The sequence below is a fragment of the Microcebus murinus genome, chromosome 19 (genome assembly GCF_040939455.1).
Source record: "Microcebus murinus isolate Inina chromosome 19, M.murinus_Inina_mat1.0, whole genome shotgun sequence".
Taxonomy (NCBI): domain Eukaryota; kingdom Metazoa; phylum Chordata; class Mammalia; order Primates; family Cheirogaleidae; genus Microcebus; species Microcebus murinus.
Window position 1 is genome coordinate 10426858 of NC_134122.1, and position 24011 is coordinate 10450868.

Sequence of the window (24011 nt, forward strand, 5' to 3'; positions counted from 1 at the left end):
TCTCTGAAACACATTCCTCTTTTTCTGACTCTTTCTGCCTCTCCTCTCTTGCTTTCAATCTTTGGGGCTGTATGTCCCTCTATTTCATATACATACAAAGAATGAATTCTATCTTTAGCTCAGTCCACATTAAGCTATCGCCATCATCTTTCGCTCCTTCTGTTGTCCAAAAAAATCACTACCATCCAAGTTCAGAAGGCAGAAGTTAAACCAGACCTGGCTCACTCCAAAGCTGGAGAGGTTAAAATCTGCCTCAGTTTCACTCTTTCTCACCATCCATGTCTATTCTATCTCCAGTCTCTTCCAATTTAACGCTCTGTTTCTTAAACATTAATGGCAACTCTCCATCCATAGCACTAATTTATTTGTGCCGCCATGTTAGTATGTGAGCACCTGCTATCTAGAGTAGGTCTGGGGGCAAGTGACAGGAAAGACTGAAGAAGGACATGACCTCAGTCTACTGGCAAAAGAGATGACCACTGTCGTCGTTCCAGTTTCCATCGTTTCATGCCTGGGTTCATACAAAATTTTTTCAACCCCCTTGTACAATATAGCCAGAATATCTAAATGTTTGATCAAGCCTTTTAATAAGATCCCTTCCCAGTAAAACACAAAGGTGTCCTATAACAACTTCCTTCACCTGTTCCGTGACCTTGCCATACTTGTCTTTTATCATCCTCAGCCTTTTTACAATCTAGGAAAGTCAGGCTGTTGGAGTTTCCCCCTACACCCATCATGCCGTTCCTGCCTGTCTGTGCTCTGCTGAAATGACTTTCCTTCTAGGTCTGGTTGGCTCTCCTCATACTTTAGGACCCAGAATCTTCCTGACCCTCCCGGCCTGGATTAGGTGCTCCTTCTCACGGCCTATAAACATCCACTGTTGAAATGGCAGCGTATTGTTTTATAATCATCTGCTTAAATATCTTCCTCCCTACTAGACTGGGAGCTCCTTAAAGATTAATTTGCCTCTAAATTCCCTTTGCCTAGAACAGAGTGTAAATTCAGGCAATTGGCAGACCTTCCCCGGGTAATGTTTTCTTTCTAGCATCGCCACTACTGACATGAGATACTCTGTTATAACTCTGGAGAGTGACTTGGGGATGCTGCATAGGGTAATTGAATGCAATTAAGCCGATCTAAGTTGTATCTGGCTTCTTATTAATTACTCGGCAAGTTATTTAACTTCTGGGACTCTCTTTGCTGAACACTGAGACTGGGCTAGCAATACCAAACCCATAAGCTGTTAAGTAGATAGCATGTAAGGGTAGTGGTTAGGACACAATGTCTGGTGTATAGTATCAATGCATGCTTAAGAATTGTACACCATCATCATCATCATCATCATCACCACCGCCATCATTATCCTGAGAATTCAGCTCTCTTGATCTTACTATGTGGTGCTTTACCTTTACAACAACACCATTTTATTTCGATCACTCCTTTGTATAAAATAGAAGAATGTGGGCAGAAATGTCCTCCAGGAGTCATTTCTGCCAATTTAAATATTGTGGTTCTCGGACACAGCCCAGATGTCTTTGCAGGTGTTGCCACCTCCATCTGAGTTTCCACCTGGGATCAAACATTTACGTAAAAGCCCTTAACTTGACCTTTAGCTTGGAAAACCTCCCTCTCTCCTTAACATTTTAGACTCTCTTCTGCGCTATTTAGAAGCTGACAAAATCCGAAATCTGTTCATTATGTGCCTTTTGGAGGAAAACCTAGTTTAAATACTTTATCTTACTGGTTTTTTTCTTTGCAAAGAACTCTGAGGTTTCAAAAGCCGCCTTCTGTAAATAAAACCATCATGACCAGACTTCTCAGCATGCCCTGTGTGAATGGATAGTTTTGCAAATGGAAAAAATACTGTGTGTTTTCTTAATTTCAAGAGGCGGGAATTTGACTAGAAAATCGTGGTGGCCCTAAGGCCATGTAATTTAGTGTTTTTGACACCATTCGGCCATCTGCCATCTACTCCCCGATTTTAATGCCCCTCCCCTGCAACTCCATTTAGAGACAACAAAAGTTTGATTACCCAGAATGGTCAGAGTAAATAAGGTTCTGAACAAATACATTTTCTGGTTCATTAGGGAGTCATCCTGGTATGAAGAGATCATTGGGTAATCCTGTGTTTGAATACAGTGACTCTCACTTATAAATTGTGTGTCCTTGCTGAAGTCATTTAACTTTTCAAGGTCTTTATTACTCTAGGCAGGGGGGGGGAAGGAATGCAAATAGAAACATTTCAAGGTTTCTTTGAGGATTAGAAATAAGAATCTAAAGCATATGGTATATAATAGGTGCTCAGTGAGAGCTGGTTCTCTTCTCCTCTACTTAGTCATTAACTCATTTTAAAGTATGTTGAGTAGTGTTACAGGGTGCCCAGCACATTTCAAGGCAATGGGGTTATGATGGTAAACAAGACTATCTTGCCTGGTCCCTTGAGGAATCTAGTTGTAAAATGTGACACATTCTGTGATTGGGAATTTAGGGTGTTTGGGGAGTCCCCAGGAGAGGAATCTAGTCCAGCCTAAATCTACCGGGTTATAGCTGATGATAATGATGTTGATGATGGTGGTGTTGATGGTAGTCATGGTGATGGTGATGTTGATGATTACGGTTATCATGAGTTTGAGGAGGATGATGATGGTGGTTATTGCACTCTCATTTTGTACTGGACATTGACATTAAGTGACTCGACCAAGGCCACACAGCTGATAAGTATTAGAGAATCCAGTTCACACTGGCTTCCTTCCTAACTCCAGAGCCGAAGATTCTCACCAGCTCTCTCAACCTCGTGGAACTTGATGATTTATTCTGATGTTGACTAGAAATAAAATGTGGGGCATCTAAATCCTTGCACTATGATTGTGTTCACTATACCCTTTCTTATAATCCATGCCCAGTTTTCAATATTTTGTAACTTCGTGTAGGAAGAAGATGGTAGATTAATGGTGCTACATGTCTACCAAATGCCATGTGCTGAGAGTGCATGATCATAAACACTTTCTGTGGCCTGGAATGGGTGTGGGCTGGTGACTGTGGTTTCGTGAGCCCAAGAGATCTATTACAAAGAAAACTGTGGGGTAGGAGCTGGTAAGACAAACTCATCTGTAGCCAACTCTCTCAGAATCAGATAGGAATATCCTCAGGAATCAAAGCATCTCTCCTGTTGCCTCTAAGTTCTGTGGCTGAAGATGTCAGTAGATGGGAGTTTGCTGCAGGCGTATCCTCATGCAGCCTTAATATCAACAACATGACAGCAGCTTTAAAAGTGGCAGATAGATAACACAGACATTAATTAAATCAGCTGGCCCAGGTGGGCCCCCTCTACAGAGACTTGGAAAATTGAGATAAGAACCAGGAGTTCCCTTGGTGATTCAGAATAAGAGGAAAATGACATCTCTACCACCCTCAAATGTCCCCAAGCAATTTGGCAAAACAACAAGTTGCCAATCATCTAGCGAGAAAACTGATCCTGAAATGCTTAGTGCCTGAAAAGAATGGGGTTGGTACCAGCTATAAATTGACATGAGGCAGCCTGAACACCTACACAGTGCAGCCAGAATGTATTGGCTTTCACGCAGCATCCTTGAAAGTCCAAATTCTAGATCCGGACACCCACAGCCCTCTCATGAGTTTCCAGCCCCATTTCTCAGTTCCCTCCTTTCTCAAACACACTCATGGCTTTTAGCTCTCACTGCACTGTCTGTATCAGATACCTCATCAGATTGTATCATGCTTGTCGACCTGGTGCTTTGCCCACTAGCTGGGAAGGTCCTTAAAGGTAGAAATTATCTTATATCTTGCTTTTCAACTTGGTCCATAGTATTTCCATATTCTGGCCCAGTGAGCAGGTTCTCAAAACTGGTTTATTAAGAAAGGAAGGATGGAAGGAACTCTAGCTTATTTACTTTTTCAGCTTGGTCTATAGTAGGATCTATAGTCCTTCTATGTTCTGGCCCAATGAGTAGGGCCAGATTCCTCGCTAGATGATTGGCAACTTGTTGTTTTGCCAAATTGCTTGGGGACATTTGAGGGTGGTAGAGATGTCATTTTCCTCTTATTCTGAATCACCAAGAGAACTCCTGGTTCTTATCTCAAAAAATATTTTTGTTAAGAAAGGAAGGGTGGAAGGAAGGGTGGGAGGGAGGGAGGAAAAAAAGGAAGGAAGGAAGGAAGGAAGGAAGGAAGGAAGGAAGGAAGGAAGGAAGGAAGGAAGGAAGGAAGGAAGGAAGGGAGAGAGGAAGGAAGGAAGGAAGGAAGGAAGGAAGGAAGGAAGGAAGGAAGGAAGGAAGGAAGGAAGGAAGGAAGGGAGGGAGGGAGAGAGGAAGGAAGGAAGGAAGGGAGGGAGGGAGGGAGGGAGGGAAGGAAGAGGGAGGGAGGAAAAGAAGAAAGAAAGAAAGAAAGAAAGAAAGAAAGAAAGAAAGAAAGAAAGAAAGAAAGAAGGAAGGAAGGAAGGAAGGAAGGAAGGAAGGAAGGAAGGAAGGAAGGAAGGAAGGAAGGAAGGAAGGAAGGAAGGAAAAGAGAGAGAGAGGGAGGTAGAAAGGGAACATGTAATGGAACACCCAGTGTGAAGCATGGTTGTTGGAGTGTGCTACATTCGCCGCAATCACTCAGTTGAGAGATATAAAGCCAATCTTTGCTCATTTCTGCTTTAAGTTACAGAGAGAACACTAACGGCCTTCTACTCTCTTCCTTCTAATTCACTCTCCCTGGGGGCACCCATGCCTTGCACTTCCGCCCCATGCATGACCATGGGATTTCTTCTTTACCCTCCCATCTCAACCTAGATACCAAGAAGCCTTAAAGCCTGTGTACTTGCCTTAAATATTCTTACAACATAATGAATTTTCCCTCTGGATTTATAATTTGTCTCATTTCTTAAACCCCATTTGCAGAGCCTCCCCTCCACTTCCCTCAGTCTGTCCCAAATGTATTCCTTTCTCGTGAACGTGTCTCTTAGCTATTTCCCCTGAGGAGAGGAGTTGGCAAGAACTTTTAACTTGGTGAGTCCGTGGTCATGGATGTGTGAATAGCCACCCACACACTTCATGGTCAGGAATCCATAATTCCCCCATGACTGCATGTAAAGTCTTGTGTGGGATTGTGCCAATGCCAGGTTCCTAGGTTTGGTCATGTACTATAGTTATGTAAGATGCCACCTTTGGGAGAAACTGAATGATAGGTACATGGGACCTGCCTGGACTATTTTAGAAACTTCTTGTAAGTCTATAAATAATTCAAAGTAAGAAGTCTTAAAAATATTGTGGGGCAACCAATATGTAAAATAGAAAAAAAAAAAACCCTGTGTATATACTTGTTTATTTTTTAAGGAGAGTAAGGCCTTTTCCCCATTTTTTAAAGTGGAATTTGATCCACAAAACTATATAAACACTTCTTACACAATTCTGAGCTTTAGCAACTCTCTTCCCCATCATGGTAATTTTGCATTGTGGGCTGTCATTTGTCATCACCTGTGTCTACTTCTACAATGAAATAGGGGAGGAGAGGAGAGAGAAATTGTTTTAAATCTTGCAAGTGGAGGGAACTAGGGACAGAGTTCCTCTGGGTTGTGTGACTTGTCTGACCTCAGGATGAAGCATCAAAAACACAGTCAAACATTTTGTGCTGCAAAACTTACACTTCGTGCTAGCATTTCTTCTATACTTTATTACACTAAACAGAATGTCTCTCTCTTGTTTCTAGCCTTGGGTTGCATTTCAGAAATACTCCTTCTAATAACTTAGATTTGAATTAATAGCGAGCACTGGTTTAGGAGTAATGATAAACGAAGAGTAAAAAGGGTGCTTACTTTTGGCACTAGCCATGGAGCTCTCATCTTAGTTCACGATTGGGGAAAGAATTCATCTCATATAAAAGAACTAAATCCTTATCTTTCCAAAGGGAGAAATCAATAAATAATTTCTGGGAAAGAATAATTTCCTCTCCCCTCTCCTCCCCTCCCCTTCCCCTCACGTCTTTCAACCTCTCCCCTTCTCTTCTCTTAGTCAGGCAACAAATATTCATTGATTACAGTATATACAAGCACGAAACCATATGATACATACTGAGGATAATGAAACCAATGAGACATTGTCTCTTCTCTCTAACAGTAGAGAGTTTATTATGGGAGAGACAGAAATAATCCCTTTAGAAGAAAAGAGGCAAAAGATAACTCAAAGAAAAGCAATAATTTTGTCTTTAAAAGGATAATTTGCCAACATCCAGAGAGTGTTTGGGGCATCAATTTACATTGAAATCAATCTTCTAAACTCTAATTCATCTCCATCTGCTGGCTTGGACAGTGAGGATTTCTGGTATTAAGATATAAGTCACAAAAGAAAGATTCAGTGTTGCTCATTAGACATCAGATAAAAACGCGTGTTTTGCTTTGCTTTTGCATTGTCATGTTCAGTAGACGATTCTTAAAATATGGTATTTTTTCATGTCAAAGCAACTGCATGCACATAGTTAAAAGTATGAATCAGCTTTATAAGGAAAAGTAGAAGTCTTCCTTTCCCAGGTCTCTATATCACCCCTCTTGGAATATCCCCAAAGGCAAGGACTTTTAATGGTTAGCTCTTTCTTCCAGAAAGTTATCTCTATACTGTATTTCTAAAAATGCATACATTACTATTTCTTGATTACACTTTCCTGGACATTATTTATTGATTTCTCTCCTTGGGAAGATAAGGATTTAGTTTTCTAATATGGGAGTAAATTCTTTCCCCAGGCTTGGTCTCAGATGAGGGCTCTGTGGTTCTCAGGGTCTGCAGTGCTTCTGTGGAAGCACGTACAGGCTGTTCTCACCTTGAGGCTTGTGGGGGGGGGAGAGAGGGAGAGAGAGAGAGAGAGAGAGAGAGAGAGAGAGAGAGAGAGAGAGAGAGAATGCGTGCTCTTTGAAGTGGGCAATTCTTGGCAGGTTCAAAAGCAGCCTTCCCACAGGCACTTACTTGTTGCTGTGTTTCCCCACTGGAATTGCTCAGGGAGGCTCAGGCCTCCCAGAATGTAGCCTGGCATTGCAAATGAAAAAAAAAAATCAAGATGGAAAACTCTTTGGCTAGAAGTCCAAGGATATCTCTGGGGCCCCTGCTGGAGGAGGAACTGAGTAGGTGGTGGAGGGCGGAACAAAGAGAAAAAAGGACATCTGCAGAGGCCCTTGCACAGCTCGAGAAGGGAAGGATGGAAAACAGTTACTCTCAGGAGTAAGGCTTTAATATATGATAACAAGGCACGGAGAAAACAGGGAATTATTCAGTACCCAAGCTGGGACAGACGTTGGTTAGCAATTTGGCACCAATGCAGGTTCATCCTTGCATTAAGAAGGGAAAAAAAATATGCCTTCCAGATAGAGTAAAAGAGTTAAACATTTTTAATAAAAACAATCACCGGGATAAAATGAAATCAAACATTTATCAAGTTGCTGAAACAGAGAGAGGACTTTGGGTGGATAAAAATCACAAAATAAAAGATTGATGCATTTAACCATATTTTTTTTTAACAAAAAGTCTTTGGCTTAAAAAATGTTAAATAGAAGCAAGATGGGACAATATTCTAAGCAAAGATGACAAACCAAGGCTTGATATTTTTAACATAAAGAGCTTATAAAATCATTATGAAAATCACTAAGATCCTGAAGACTAAACGAGACAGGAAAATAAAAATCACAAAGAGGAAACAAAATGGCTTTAAAAACATATGGGAAAATGTTCAACCTTACTAGTAATCAAAGAAATGCAAATTAAAATGGCAATACTATTTTCAGCTGGCAAATGTGTAACATTTCCAAAAGATGAGAACACCCAAACTGATGGGGGTGTGGTAAAATTGATACTCTTCGTGCACTGCTGGAGGCAAGTGTGAGTTTGTGCAGCCCTTTTGGAAAACAATTTGGCAATGTATATGGAAAGCCTCAAAAATAGCCACGCTTCTTAATTTGATAATGCTACCTCCAAGGCAGGAATCCTAAATGCAGCCAAAGTGTTCTGTATAATGTCTTTTTTAAAAAAACTCCATTGTGGTGTTATTTACAATAGTGAAAAGGAGAACATAGCATCAATGTTTAACCAGAGGAGAAATGGTTAAGTAAATGATACATTTGCTGGATTATGATAAGCCATTAATGGTGAATCAGACCAACTTGGGTCTGTTCTCTGTTCTGTCTTTTCTGTATCCCAGGGAATACTGTTTACGTTTCTGTAAAATTGAACTAATGGGACCCTGCAGGGTGGTTGTGAGAAGTTGGCTAGGTATTTGGTACATAGCCCAGGAGGGTTCTTCTCTTGTTTCTCAGTCTGTCTTGGTTTAGCACCTGGCACTGTTCTACTGGGGTAGACATCCCTGTGACTCAGGATTTTTGTGGCCAAAGGATTCCACCAGGGAAGCATTTGCAGGGAGAAAAGGGTCCGAAGGTCTTGGGAGCCAGGGTAGATGCAGCTGGTGCAATTGCTACACAAATTCATGGGGGAGAGGGATTTGTAAGACCCCCACGTGCCTTATTATCTCACCCTCCAGCTCCTCTCCTGAAGCACTCCCAATTCTATTGGGATTGACTACATGTTTTTGTGACAGATACTGGGGGTGGAGGTGGGGGCCCAGGGAGATGTTTAGGGTACTGAGATGAATAAACCATGCCTTATGTTGAACAAAATATTCTCTCTTTGAGAAACTCATGCTGTGCAAGATACTTAGCAGCACATAATGTTCTCCATGTCTAGGGGAAAATGAAGGAGCCTCTCTCCATAGTGTTCATGGTCTTGTTTTCATCTCAACGTCAGCATGTTTTCCTTTTCAGGATAGTGGGCATGATTTCTTGTGATTTTTCGTTCCTAATGAGCTAAAATGGCTTCATATTTAGCCCAGGGATCCTTTAATTTTTTAAAAAATCAACATGCACACAGAATAAAAAGCAACTCTTAGAGAAAACCACCATCACTAATTCTGTGACACATTCAGCAAGCATTTGCTGAGTACATTTAATGGGCCCCACGGGACACACATAATGCCAGTTATACCCATTTGCCTATTGCCCATAACATGTATGGCTTTATTTGTCTATAATAAACAGATGTAGAAGTTCCTACCTGGTCTCAGTCCTCCACAAGCTATGATCAAGTGGTAGAGACATCCAGGTCAAAAAAAAAAAAAAAATTGAGTGTAACATGGAGTTAAGAGATCTCCACGGAAATGCACTCGAAGTCGATGTGCAGAGGCAAGAGGGGGGTCTGTTCAGGAAGGGGAGTTAAGGAAGGTTTTCAAGGAAGTGGTGAGTATGAGCTGGTCCTGGAGGGAAGAACAGGCTTGTAGCTGGTTGAAAGCAAAGCACTGTAGGGTTTTTGCAGCACACATGCATCCTTTTAGGTTATGTAACATGGCTTTCAAGGCAGAGAGCCCTGGATGAAATCCCAGTTCAGTCAGTTACCAGCTGTGTACATTGGAAATGCTACTCAGTCTCTCTGAGCCTCGAATTCTGTGTATGCAAAATGGGCAAAGTGGTACTTACTCTATAGGACAGCTACAGGAATGAGTCTTTCTCTGCATTGCCAGGGACGCTGAGACGCCCAGTGGTCATAAACAGAAAGACCTTCTTTCAGACAGACAGAAGGTCTGTCTGTTTATGTTCTGTCTACTCCCTGTCTTGCCTTCTCTGCTTTCTTTACTGTGATTCTTGAGCAAGTGCCATCAATTCACTGGTGATCTTGGAAAGGTCATTTCCCCTCTTTGTACCTTTGTTCCTCATCTAAAAAAATGAGAATAGACAGAAATAGCCTCTTTCAGCTATATTGTTCTGCACATGTTCCAGGCAGAGAAAAGAGTACATGCAAAGGTCCTGGGGTAATACTTTAGAAATTAAATGGATAAAGAGAAAGAATAAAGGAGGCAATGGCTAGAATAAAGCTGTAGAGGTAGGTGGGGATCTTTGACTCAGAGAGGTGCTGTAACCTGCCCAATGCCATATACATTGTAAATTAGGGGATATAAATTTTGATCCAAGGTTTGGAGCAAAATCCATGCTCTGAAATCACCATAGATTCAGTGAAACTTGACCTCTACTAAGTGCCCCCCAATAGCCAGGGTGAAATTTGACAAAAGTTAGCTTTTGTGCAAGGGCATTGGAATGAGACCCTGAGCCGCTGACCCAATTATCATCCCTCTACCTGCCACAGAAAATGTAAAACCAGCCACACTGGGAAGAAGTGTTTGCAGGGCTCTGATAAGGGCTTAAATGGAGAAATGCCCTCCCTGCCTTGCTCACCAGAATCCAACAGAATCCAGCTGTTTATTTAATGAAAAATAAAGTTTGTCTTTAATTTACATTTTCCCGGACAGTGAGGGTCTATGGGCTGCAGCCTGACTGAAACAAGAAGTAGGATTTTGTAGCATTGGGCTGATGTGTTGCTCAAAGCTGTAGGACTCTACAGACCTAACAGGGAAGGTACAAGGACAACATTACACCTCTCCAGGGCACTTCCACAGGGTTTTTGGAGGGAGAGCTTTTGTACAAGGCAAAGCAGGCTTAGAAACAGAATGTACCTTCTTAACGACCCTCTTTTAGGAGAGTGAGACAGGAAAAGAGAAAATGAGGTAGATAGAGTGAGCTTTGCAAGAATGTATTTACAAATAAATTGCATTTTAAAGGGAACGTGGAAATCCTTGCTCTGCAGAGAAGCAAAGTGGAGAGAAGCCAGTAAACTGTGATAGAAAGTGCTCCGGCTTTGGAGTCAAGAAGATTGGAGTTGAATTGCTGTGTCTACAATTATTAACTGTCCTTGCTCAATTAACCTAGCTGAGGATCAATTTCTGAAGGTAAGGACAATAATACACTTATATGATGGAGTGATTCAGCAGTCACTGAATATTTTTCTGTCTTACTAATCAAGAAATGTGTATAATAAACAGGAAATGGTGAGGGACAGAGGACCTTGGAGTCATAAAAATAGCCTCTAATTAGAAGTACAGTGGTTGGCATCTTGGAGTCACTGGTAGAGTCTCCCTTGGAAAGGACATCACTTTTGAGCCATTGAAGTTAGCATCCCCCAGACAGGGAGTCGGGCCTGCGGCCTCACTTGGGAAGTATATCAAGTGGTCCCATGTTCTTGGGTTTGGGGGGTTTAAGGAAATGAGTGTGCTGACCACTGACCTCAAACCCTGAGAAGGGAAAATAGGGAAGACTTTGGGGTTCAGTGGGAAGTAGGGGTATGCCCGAAGTCTGATACCCAAATGAAATTCTGTAAAATGGAGCTCAATTTGGGGAACCTTGGCCAAGCCCAATTCTGAAGCAAGGGGATCATGGAACCCCAGTGTGGTCCAGGAACTGTAACATCAATGCAAGGAGAAGGGACAAACATCATCTTTTGGACTCTGTTGAACAGTGATTCTCATGGCTGGTAGAGTCACCTGGGAAGTTTTGGAAACAAAGTATCCGGAGCTCTGCCCTAAGCCCATTTAATCAAAATGAACACGTGTAGCCAGCCTTGAGTGCCACAGATATAGACCGATTTAAAAAGGCATTTCGTTTTTTTATAGTTTGGGGCTATTAGGAATAATGCTGATAAGAATATCCATTCCACAGTATTGTCCCTGGGAAAAAAAAAAAGAAAAAAAAAAAAGAATATCCACATGCAAGTCTGATAGACAAAACGTGGTATATTCATACAATGAGATACTCTTCAACAATAAAAAGGAACAAACTGGTGACTCACACCACATCGTGGATGAACCTCAAATACATTATGTGAAGTGAAAAAGAAAAAAAAGAACAGACACGGAGACCACATATTGTATAATTCTATTTATATGAGATGTCTGGAAATGATAGAAACAAGGTAGGGTGCAGTGGCTCACGCCTGTAATCCTAGCACTCTGGGAGGCTGAGGTGGGAGGATCTCTTGAGTCTAGGAGTTTGAGACCAGCCTGAGCAAGAGTAAGACCACGTCTCTACTAAAAATAGAAGAAAACTAGCCACCACGTATGCCTGTAGTCCCAGCTCGTCATAAGTCTGAGTCTTAGGCAAGAGGATCGCTTGAGCCCAGGAGTTTGAGGTTGCAGTGAGCTATGATGATGCCACTGCACTCTAACCTGTGTGACAGAGTGAGACTCTGTCGAAAGAAAGAAAGAGAGAGAGAAGGAGAAAAAGAGAAAGAAAGAAAGAAAGAAAGAAAGAAAGAAAGAAAGAAAGAAAGAAAGAAAGAAGAAAGAAAGAAAGAAAGAAAGAAAGAAAGAAAGAAAGAAAGAAAGAAAGAAAGAAAGAAAGAAAGAAAGAAAGGAAAGAAAGAAAGAGAAAGAAAGGAAAAAGAAAGGAAGGAAGGAAGGAAGGAAGGAAGGAAGGAAGGAAGGAAGGAAGGAAGGAAGGGAGAAAGAAAAAAGAAGAAAGAAAGAAAGAAAGAAAGAAAGAAAGAAAGAAAGAAAGAAAGAAAGAAAGAAAGAAAGAAAGAAAGAAAGAAAGAAAGAAAGAAAGAAAGAAAGAAAGAAAGAAAGAAAGAAAGAAAAGGTAGACACAGAAAGTAGAGTAGTGGTTGCCTAGAGCTCGGGGTGGGAGTGGTGATTAACTCAAGATGGGGAGACTGCATACAACCCTAGTTCTTTCTGGTGAAATTGATGGGGAGACCTAAAGGTATACTACCATATTTTTGTCCAATCTTGTAGGTAAGGACTTGAAGATTGCTTGGAAAACATAAAAGAAATATCACCGTATTTGCACACAAAGTTTATAGAGCAGCAGATACCAGTTACGCCAGGAGTGAGTGAAATATGCACACACTAGTAAAGTGCCTTGGCAGCTGGAAGATGTGCAGTAAATATTAGTCCCCTTTCCCTCTGCCTCAGCAAAACCTGTTGTCTTTCTTTCTTCTTCTTTAAGATCTACTCCCATCCCATTGTTTACTGCCCAAACTATACCTGTATTGAATGGGATTTTCATTTTTTTCTACAGCCTTTAGAATCACCTCTGTCTTTTGCCAGTACTGTAGACTTTTCTGATCGACTCACTGATATTCTGTCTCTCTCTGTGTGTTTATTTGGGATTTTAAACTCTCAGGAGGACTGAGGTTATTGCGTTCTCTCCCATTTTCTGACCTCTTAAAGCCATGAAATCTGAGCAGTGACGGTGACGCTCCCAAGCCTCCAGTTGATTAGTTAGAATCGGTACCTTTCACTGCATTCGACTAATTTATCCTATCACTAGCTGTGAACCTGCACATAGGGGCAAAGTTTGCAGAAGTATTATCAAGGACCCAGTTTTCGACTGTGCACCCCCTCACATCAATGCAAACAAAGAGCCTCTGACCTGCTGGTAAGATGTCTCCATGATGTGGCTTCATGAAGGCATTTCAAAGTCTCAGATCTGTGACTCTGGGCAAGTTGTTTAACCCCTTAGGCTCTTTCTCCATCTGCCACATGGGATGCCTATTGCCATGGAAGTTATAAAAACCCAATGAGATTGTTTTTACAACAAGACCACAGGACCAGGCACAGAGTTGGGGCTCAGACAATTCTCATTCTTTCCCCTAAACCTCAGAAAATTAAGAATCTCTAAGATTGTTGTGAATTATCAAAATCTGTGGTTACCTTTGTGCTTGGGGATCAGAAAGCACATGGAATACAACTTAGCCATAAAAAAGAGTGAAATAATGTCTTTTCCGGCAACTTGGGTGGAACTGGAGGCCATTATCCTAAGTGAGGTATCTCAGGAATAGAAAAACAAACACCATATGTTCTCACTTATAAGTGGGAGCTAAGCAATGGGTATACATGATCATACAGAGTGGAATAATGGACATTGGAGACTCAGAATGGGGGGTGGCTGGGAGGGGGGTGAGGGATGAAAAATTATCTATTATATACAATATATACTATTCAGGTGACAGGTACACTAAAAGCCCAGACTTCACCACTATACAATTCATCTATGTAATAAAAAAAATTTGTAACCCATAAGTCTACTGAAATAAAAATTTTAAGAAATAAAGTTAAAAAAAAAGAAAAAGACAGCCTCCCAGGGCCATTAGAGCCATCAGTTTCGAGTTGGTTAGAACTGAAAGCACCAATGTTGAAAGTGAATCTGGGCCCTTCCACAGTAAGGAAGTTTTTAGAAATGAGTCACTCACTGTGTGACCTTGAAAAAAAATCACATAACCACTTCAATTTTTTCACTTAGGCAAAAGAAAAATATTTGGCTAACCAGATATCTATTAACACATGCCATTCACTTGCTTACTTCTTACTTGAAACCTCATAAAATCGGAACATGAAAAATGTGTTTCTGCCCATCAGCTATTTGGACAGCCCCAGAGTTGTCGGGCCCACCTGATACAGGGAGAAGATGGACAGGTCGTCATCGCGACCTGTCACTTTTCTTCATCAGTGTTTTTACCTTGGTGTCCGGGCTCTCACTCTCCCTCCATGAATCCATTTTTGATGTTCTGGGTAAATTTCCAGTTGCTACACATAGCAAGATTGTTCAGCTTTAATGTCAGTTTTTGTGGTTTTATCACACACACACACACACACACACACACACACACACACACACACACACACACTGCTTAGGACATGCACTCTATATTACTAATATATTCTTGTGGAGAAAAAAAGTCATCTTTCCCTTGCTAATCAGTTGAAAGCCTTGAAGAGGCATACCTACTCCTATAGTCTCGGATGCAAAGGCTTGTAAATGGTTTTATTTTAAATTTTAATTAATTATTCCAGCCTCTAGCAGCTGTGCAGTGAAGTGGTTGTTAATGCCCTGTGGTGGGAATAATGCGAGCAGGAGACAGAGGGGGCCGGATTACTGCTGGCCAACCCCGGGAAGGAGGAGGGAGGAGAAAGCTCCTGGTCACGTCCAGTGGACCAAATTCCAAGATATGCCAACTCTGTGTGGGATCTGAATGCTTGAAAAAGTCACTCACGGTGCCTCGGAGCTGGAAAAGCCACTTAGCAATGGTAGCCATCCTTTGGAGAAAATCCAGGAAAACCAAACGTGTTTCAGGGAGGACTCGCCAGCTCCCTACAGAGAAGGACGTCAGCCGATGCTGTGAATGCAACTGATTGTTCTCTTGTCAAGTGTGAGGTCCCAAGGTCCACTGCAAGTGTGGCCCAGAGCGCTAGCCGTTGGGTCCACTTTGAGTTGGGGCTGCCTTAATTGGTAGCAGTAGGTCTCTCTGCCGCTCACTGTAAAGTCTAAATTCCCAACCAATGACAGGGCACGTAGCCAAACATGCTCTTGCTCAGAATGCATCTGTAACAGGTGTGTGATGTCGGGTAACAAAGAAAGAAATAATAGTCTCTACCCCACAGGGCTACTGTGAGGACCAAGTGTGGTAGCATTTCTAAAGCCCTTAATATTATGACTTGTTAGATATTCTGACTTGTTAGAAACACACAGTGTTTCTTTTATGTAACTAGATTATGCATACTGATATTTGGTGTTTTTCTTTGCAGATATTTCCTATGCTTATTTTAACATAAGTGAGATTGCACTGCATATGCAATTTTGTCCGGGTAGAGAAATAAAAGTTTGGCATCATAGTCTATCAGAACTTTGGACATTGCTCTAGTGTATTAGCAGACAAGTCTGAGGTCAATATAGTTCTGATTTCTTTTTATATAAACATTTCTTCCCTTTCTCTTCAAAATTTTAGCATTTTCTTTCAATATTTTGTGATCATAATGTATTATCATATACATGAGTTTTTAGTGACATTTTAAAGGATATTTGCCTGTATGTTCATGACTATATGTGTGTATGTGTGTATTGGGTTTTTTTTGAGACAGGGTATCACTCTGCTGCCTGGGCTAGAGTACAGTGGTGTCATCATAGCTCACTGCAACCTCCAACTCCTGGGCTCAAGTGATCCTCCCACTAGCTGGGACTATAGGCATGCACCACCACACCTGGCTAAGTTTTTAAAATTTTTTGTAGAGACGGGGTCTTGCTATACTACCCAGAATGATCTCAAACTCCTAGCCTCAAGCAATCCTCCCATCTCGGCCTCCCAAAGTGCTGGGATTACAGGTATGATCCTGTAATCCTGGATCACACCATGCCTGGCTGTCATAAGTACTTTTGATTTGTAATTTATATTTTGGTAGTGTCTTTGGCTAGTGTGCAGGTCTCATGAACATATTGGAAGGTACTCCCTCTCTCTCTGATTTCTGAAAAAGCTTGTGTAAGTTTAGTGTGATGTATTCCCTGAATGTTTTATAGAAATCATCACTGAAACCCCCTTGGCTTTTCATTTTCTTTGTGAACAAATTTTTGATAGCAAATTCAATTTCTTTATTAATATTACCTTATTACATTTTTAATGTCTTGAGGATCTGTGGAGATAACCTCTCTTTCCTTCCTCATTTTGTTAATTTGAATTCTCCGTCTTTTTTCTTGATCAGTTCTAGCTAGGTCTTTATCAATTTTGTTTTAATATTTTTAAAGAAGCAATTTTTGGCTTTGCTAATTTTCCCTTTTTTTCCTATTATTCATTTAATTGATTTCTGTACTTTTCATTTCCTGCCTTTCTTTTACCTTTCTCTTTTTCTGCTTTCTTAAAGTTCCATCTGAGATACTGATTTCATACCTTCCTTCTTTTCTAAGATAGGTACTTAACGTTTCCTTCTAAAGAGTGCTTTAGCAAATAACAATGTTTTGATATATTTTTTTAATTATCATTCAGTTTAAAATATTTTAGAATTTTCATTGTGATTTCCTCTTTCACTTACAAATTTTTAAGAGGTGTTTTGCCTAATTTCCAAGCATTTAGAGGGTTTTGGTAGATATATTACAGTTATTAATTTCAAATTCTATTGTGTTCAGAAAGTATTAACAGTGTCTGTTCTTAACTCATCAAGGTTTATATAGAATCCTTGTACTCTTTCATGCTTTACTCTGATAATCCATAATTTCTGCTTCCAAAATGTTCCTCTTCTTCACCTGAGCCACTTCCCACCTTCCTACTTCACCTTTTACACTTCACAAATATCATAACGTTACAACAGTGTAATTTAATTACTCCAAACCTATATGCCTTGTACGCTTGTTTATATAGTTTTCCCTCTACATTTGTTTTAAACCCCACTTTACAATGGTATTATTTTTTTATTCAGTGTTCTTTTAGGAAAAGTATGAGAAGGAAGAAAATATAGTATTTTATGTTTATTTACTTCTTTGTGGTTTCCAGTGCTCATTATTCTTTTATGCACATCCAAGTTTCTATCTGGTATTATTATTTTCCTTTGGTTTGAATGATGTCTTTTCACATTTCTTCTGATGCCAGGCCTGCTGGCAATGCATTCTCTCAGGTTTCATTTACCTAAAAGTGCCAATATTTCACCCCTGATGTTGAAGGCAGTTTTTTTTTGTTTTTTTTTTTTTTTTGCTGAACGTAAACTTTTGAATTTCCAGGTTTTATTTTTTCCCTTCACAATATTAAAGACATTGTCCTATCGTTTCTGGCCTCCCTTGTTTCTAATGGGAAGTCAGTGATATTTTTCATCCTCGTTCCCGTGCATTTTTATTTCTCTACTTTGAAAAGTTTTTTTCTTTATCTTCTGTTTTCCACATTTTGACTGCATAGTTCCCAAGTCTGGTTGTGTTTACATGTACTGAGCTTCTCGAACGATATAACTCACCATTTTGTTTTTTTATCTTGATTTTGTGAAATGCTTGCCATGATTTCTTCACCATAGCAGAACTGCTGTGTTCTGCATGGACTCAGAGTTCGCATTGCTCTGGGGAAATCTCCCCCATGCAGAGGGCTGTGTAATCACAGGGCTCACCTAGGATGGTCCCTTCTGTCAAGACTCACAGTCATTTGATTTCTTGAAGATCTATTGGCTTGCACATTTTGTCTATTGTTACCATTATTTACAGTGGAAAGACTAGCCCAGTACAAGTTACTCTAGCATGGCCAAAAGCAGAAAAGCTGACCATTTTGTTTTAATATCTGGAATCCAGATAATGTCACTAGACTATATTTAGAGGAGATATCTGTATTTTTTTTATCACTGCATTTAAAATAGTGCCTGGCACACAAGTGGTCAATAAAAAAAAAATGGTTGAATAAATGCAATATCCCTGCCGATGACCTGATCAGCCCTTTCTTCATCTCAGAAAAAAAAAATTATCTTTACTATTTATTTGATAATTTCCACTCTTTCATTCCTTCTGGAATGCTTATTAAACAGGTGTTGGGTCTTCTGACTGTATCTGTCATGTACCTTAACCTTCCTCCCCACCCTCCCTGTGTTTGACCTTGTTCGCCAGTTCTGAGTGAATTTCTCAGCTGAGCACCCCAGTCCAATGTTTAGTATTCTGTGGAATCCTTTCTTTTGTACAGATCACCCATCTATTAAATTGTAGTTTTTAGTTTGGCAATTATGATTTTAAAATTCTGCTTTTGAGAGTTCTGGTTGTTTCTTTTCCTGTTCTTTCTCCTTGATGTGATAGCTCCATAAGTCTCATTTGGTTTATTGTGTTAACTCTTCCCTTACACGTTGTTTATTGTGTTTTGAGATTCTTTTTCACACTGTTAGGTTTATTGAAATGTATGGTATGTATTAGTTGCTGCTCATAATTATTGACGAAATTTAAATTGAATGGTATTGGCACCTTGGGGGTGATTCTCCAGCTCAAGGGACATTTCATGTTCTCTTGGCAATAGATACAGATTTGGAATATAAAGGCCTTAAATCTGATGTTTTTTTTTTTTATAAGAGAAGCAAATAGAGGAGGGATGTGAAACCAAGTGAGATTTTTTTTTTAAAGTGTGTAAATGGAAGTTTTTTTTTTTTTATTGTGAATATGGGATCTCCCTGTCTCTCCTGGAAGCTGTAGGTTATCTAAACCACAGCCCCACTCTTCTGGCCATAGATCTCACTTTACATCTATGAATTTCTGGGTTGGAGATCTGTACATTATCCTAGGTACAAATGTTAGATAAAGCCAGGGGCTGGCCTAACTGCTCTGCCTTTTAATCACTCACTCTGCTGCTGATAGCCCGTGGTGCATTTGTTCTTTAACCTTCTATTTTAATTACCAGTCCCTCCCAGCTGCTTTTCTCTTCCATCACAATGTGTTGGTGATACTTCTCCCATTTTTTAGTTCTGCTATGGATTGTTTTTTTCATATGCATATTTTTCTTCTGCCAGTTTAGTTGTTGCACTTTAAACCAGAAATCTCTACTTACAATTTTCTATCCTATTTTTCAGTAACCGTCGTCTCCAGACCTTTTCCTTGTCATTAAATGTACTCATACCAGTATAAAATTGCACTCAAGAGCCTAGATAAAAGAAGCATACCAATCTGGATAAGCCACTTGTCTGAGTAAAATATAACAGCCAGTGTGTTTATTCCACAGTGATTAGGGAAAAAAAAATTAAACCTATATTAGGGAAAAGAGCAACATGAAGGAATATGTCCTCCACAAAGTCCATCTGAGAGCTTTGATGTGGGGTTGTTTATCGCTAGGGGATAATCACTGATAAAACAGATTTTCATTTGCAGATCAAAAGTATCCCAAGACGGCAGGCATTGATGGAGAGAATAGATTTTCAAGGAGAAGGTAATGAAGTTACCATAAAGCCCAAATAAACTACTTGACCTTATATATAAAGCCATAAAAATGATACTTCTCAGAGGCCTTACAAACAGACTCTCAGTAAAAAAAAAAAAAAAAAAAAAGGCAAAGCTGTGGGGAAAATTTGTTTTTGTTTTTATCCTTAATTTTTGTAAGAGCTGAGCTTAATGAATTATGGACGCCATGCAACTGGAGTGTGGGTATGTGTTTGTGTATTTTTGTGTCTGTATATGTTGCTCATTACCTCATTGACTCACTCATTAAGCAGATATTAATTATCTACAATAGACACCAAACACTACTCCTATCAATTAAAGAACTTCCAATTCCTTAAGGAACTCCCAACAGAAGAGGGAAAATGGAAGCACATCATGTACAACATTGTGACATAGTCCTACAGTAAGATCAATAACATGGTCTGTGACATCCTGTCAGAACCTAATTAAATTTGAGGGGAAGGGGAGCCTTCCTAGGGGAACATCAGCTAAGCTGGAACTAGAAGGAGTAGGGAAGCTAATCAGGCTAAGAACAATGGAAAGGAATTTTTAGGTGGAGGGGATAGATGTACGGACATTCAGAGGCATTCGTGAGCATGATATCATTCAAAAGAATTGTAAGTACCGTGTTTCCCCCAAAATAAGATCTACCCATAAAATAAACCCTAGCAGGATTTCTAAGCATTTGCACAATATAAGCCCTACCCCGAAAATAAGACCTAGTTATGGGTGTGGCTACGCAGCGGATCCGCACAACCCATGCGTTTCGTGGCAGAGCAGTAAAGAAGACGAGCAGCCCTTCTCATCTGCCCCATGAGAGCTCCACTGCTCGACATGAGAGATTGGGGCCAATGGTTCTAAAGGAAATAGAGTCACAAGAATTTCAGGATGGAATTCAGGGTTTGGAGAGTTACGATGATGTTCCGCAAGAAAATGACTTAACTATATTTGAATAAATGTAGATTGTTGTACTATACTTAAAAAAAAAATAACACATCCCTTGAAAATAAGCCTTAGAGTATCTTCATGAGGAAAAATAAATATAAGACTCTGTATTATTTTCGAGGAAACACAGTATATGCACACGGCCGAAATAGAGAGCGTGAGGGGGAAATTGCAAGAGACATGGCTGGAGAGGTCAGTGGGAGGGAGACAGTGCAGGGTCTCTCACTTGTGCCGAGCTCCATGCAGAGTTACGGCTCAGTCAGGTGTGGGCTGCAGAGAGCAGAAGAGACCACAGAAAGCAGAACTACCGCTGTGGAGACCTCCTAGGGGAGTGTTACAGAAATTCAGCTGAGTGATGATGGTCACTTTCACGAAGGTGTTGTCAGCAGGAATGAAGATAAATGAAGGCATTCTCGAATGATTTGATGGGTATAATAAATAGAATCTGGTGAGTGTTTGCACCCAAGGGAGGGAGGAGGGTGTTACGACGTTGACACCCTCAGCTGATGGGTGAATGGAGGTTCATTTCCCAGGGAAGAGCGTGGCTGGAAACACGGATGGCCGAGGGGCTTTGGGAGAAGATAATGTGTCCAGTTTGGGACTTCTGAGTTTGAGGCACCAGTGGAACTATTTCGTGGCTGCAGAACATGTTAGTATGTAGCTTATGTGGGAAATCCGAAGTTTATATCCGAAGTTTAATCTGAAGTTTATATCTCGGAGGCCAAAGTGATAATGACAGTTGAAGATGTGGGGCTAGGTTAAAAAAAATCAACCTATAAAAGAGTATAGAAGGATAAAATGTCAGAGAGAGAAGAGAAAAACTGGACTAGGTTGGCTATTGGTCAGCTTGGATTGCCATAACAAAATACCATAGACTGGGTGGCTTAAATAACAGGAATTTATTTTCATTTATTTTCTCACAGTTCTTAGGATAGAAAGTCTGAGATCAGAGTGCTAGCAGCAGGACTGGGTTCTGGGGGTGCCTTCTCACTGTGTTCTTACATGGTCGGGAGAGATAGAGAGAGACAGAGACAGAGATCTGTTATCTCTTCCTCTTCTTGCAGGTGTCCTCAAACTATGGCCCATGGGCCACATGCCACCTGCCTAGGACATTTATCTGGCTGGCCAGGTGTTTATGCCGCAGCTGCCTGTCCTGCTTAGCAGCCGACTCATCCCGGGCCCACAGTGCACATTCTCCAATGGTCTGAGGGACAGTGAACTGGACCCCTTGTTTAAAAAGTTTGAGGACCCCTGTTAAGTCCACCATCCTATTGGGCTAGGGCTCCGCCCTTATGCCCTCATTCAACCGTAATCACTTGTTTAAAGGCCCCATCTCCAATACAGTCACAAGGCGGGTGGGTTAGAGTTTCAACATTTGAATTTTGGGGGACACAATTCAGTCCATGGCAGTTAGTATTGCCCAAGCCAATGAAAACACACATCTTCAGGAGGGGTGAATGGCAAATAGGGCTATCTGCTGCAGATGAGTAAAGGAAGATGAAGACAGAAATGTGTCTGTTGATATTGGACTGTCCACAAAGGAATCAGAGCAGACTAGTCTCTGTTTGTCTAGTGTGCTTTCCTAGCCTATCCCCTTTCTTGCGTTAGTGAAGAAAGTGTCTTATGTCCCATGTCTTCCCGCTGACCTCAAAGTATGTGTGTAGGGAGGGCTGACATACCACCTTGCCCAGCCAACCAGTTTTTCATTCCCTTAACCATGTGTCTAAGGTTGTTCTGGACCTGGTAGGGAAGTTGATCTCTTGTTCTTGGGGTCAAGGTGCTAGAAAAACATAACTAGGGAGTTGCTTTCAGTCATGGAAAATAAATGCTTATGCAGAAAGAAGAGATGCAGTCAGCAAATAAAGAGAAACCAGGAGGAGCAGACAAGACATTAATAATGGGAGAAGGGAGAGGGGGAGGGATGCAGGAAGGGAGGGAGGGAGGAGGAGGAGAGAGAGAGAGGGAGAAAGAGAGAGGAGTTGGCTCCTGGATTGATTGATTTCTGGGAGCATTGAGTTTCAGGATGAATCTGCAAGTCTCAAACTCCCAAACCTTTTCCTTTGATCATTGTGTGCTCCTCCAACTTTCTTCCCAGACACATAATCCAAAAATTCCCTCTTTTTTTTTTTTTTTGCCTAAGCTAGTTTGAATTGTGTTTATACACTTTATAATACTTGAAGAATATTATAATATTTGCAGAATCCTCACTAATAGTGACATCACTGGAGTGGAGATGAAAGCAAGAAATACTGTGATGTGAGGAATTAATGAAGGGTGAGGAAGTAGAGAAAATAAGTGTAGTTGCTTTGTAAGAGAGATTCGGCAAACATTTCCTGTTCTATGCACTGGGGATTCAGCATTGATCATAGGTGGTATGTTCTGTGCATAGTTGGATGTGAATAAATCTCTTTGATAAGAAATTCTGTTGAAAAGAAAAATTCAAAGCCAGTTCATGGTATGATCTAATTTTGACTTCTATGGTATTGCACACGTAGCAATAATATTGAATTTTTTGTTTAACACCATGAAAGGGCAAACATTTTCATTTACAGAAGATAGCCAAAGCAGAACATCTCCCTTAAATACAGGATTGGTTTGGGGAATGAAGATATAAACAGAATCACACTTTCCTGAATCGAATCTTCAGTTTGAGAGTCTTCCCCATGGTGGGCATTCACCTGTGCTTTTAGCCAAGATGAGCACATAGAGGATGAAGTGGCACACCGTTGTTAGGACCTAGGAGGATGAAAGCTGATTTAGAAACAGACCTTCTGCACCAGGGAACGTGGTATCCTGTGTCGCTGCCAATTAATTAGTGATGAGTTTGTCGTGTTGCCTGTTGCCCGGGATGATTAATTTGAGCCCGAATCCAACTAAACCATTAAGGAAAGTTCCCAGCAAGATAAGCTGTGAGTGACAATGTTACCCTTTAGAAGAAAGGGAGCTGACAGAATGAAATGCAACCCCCTGCCTCCCCCTCACAGGCTTCCAGCCTGTCATGGTAAAATCCCTGGGCTCCCGCTGTGATAAAGAGCTGGGAAGGCGTGAGTTGGAGTCACACAATCAGGGACTAATAGAACTTAAAGGGGCGTTGGAGACTTGCTTCTCCTACATGCTCAGCACACAGATAAGGGGGTTGAGGACCAGAGAGGTCATTTTACCTGCTTATAAATACACAGAATGTCGTTAACTGGGCTAGGACTAGAGCTCTGTCTTTTGACACTTATTGTGGTCTCTTTCCTACTATGTCACAGAGTTCCGATCTCATAGCAGCTGTCTTCTTCTGCAGAGGAGAGTCACAGGGCTGAACACACTTTTTAAAGACCTGAGATTAGAGACCTGAAGGTCTGATTTCTCATCTAGCCTCTGGCATGAACTTGCTCTGTGGGCTGTAACAGACTGGCTGCTGACAGGGGTACCTTGGTTATTTCTATGTGACTTCTTCTTATTCAGTAGGCTGGACCTATTTCCTCACTCTGCAGTCTCAGAGAAACATTCTAGG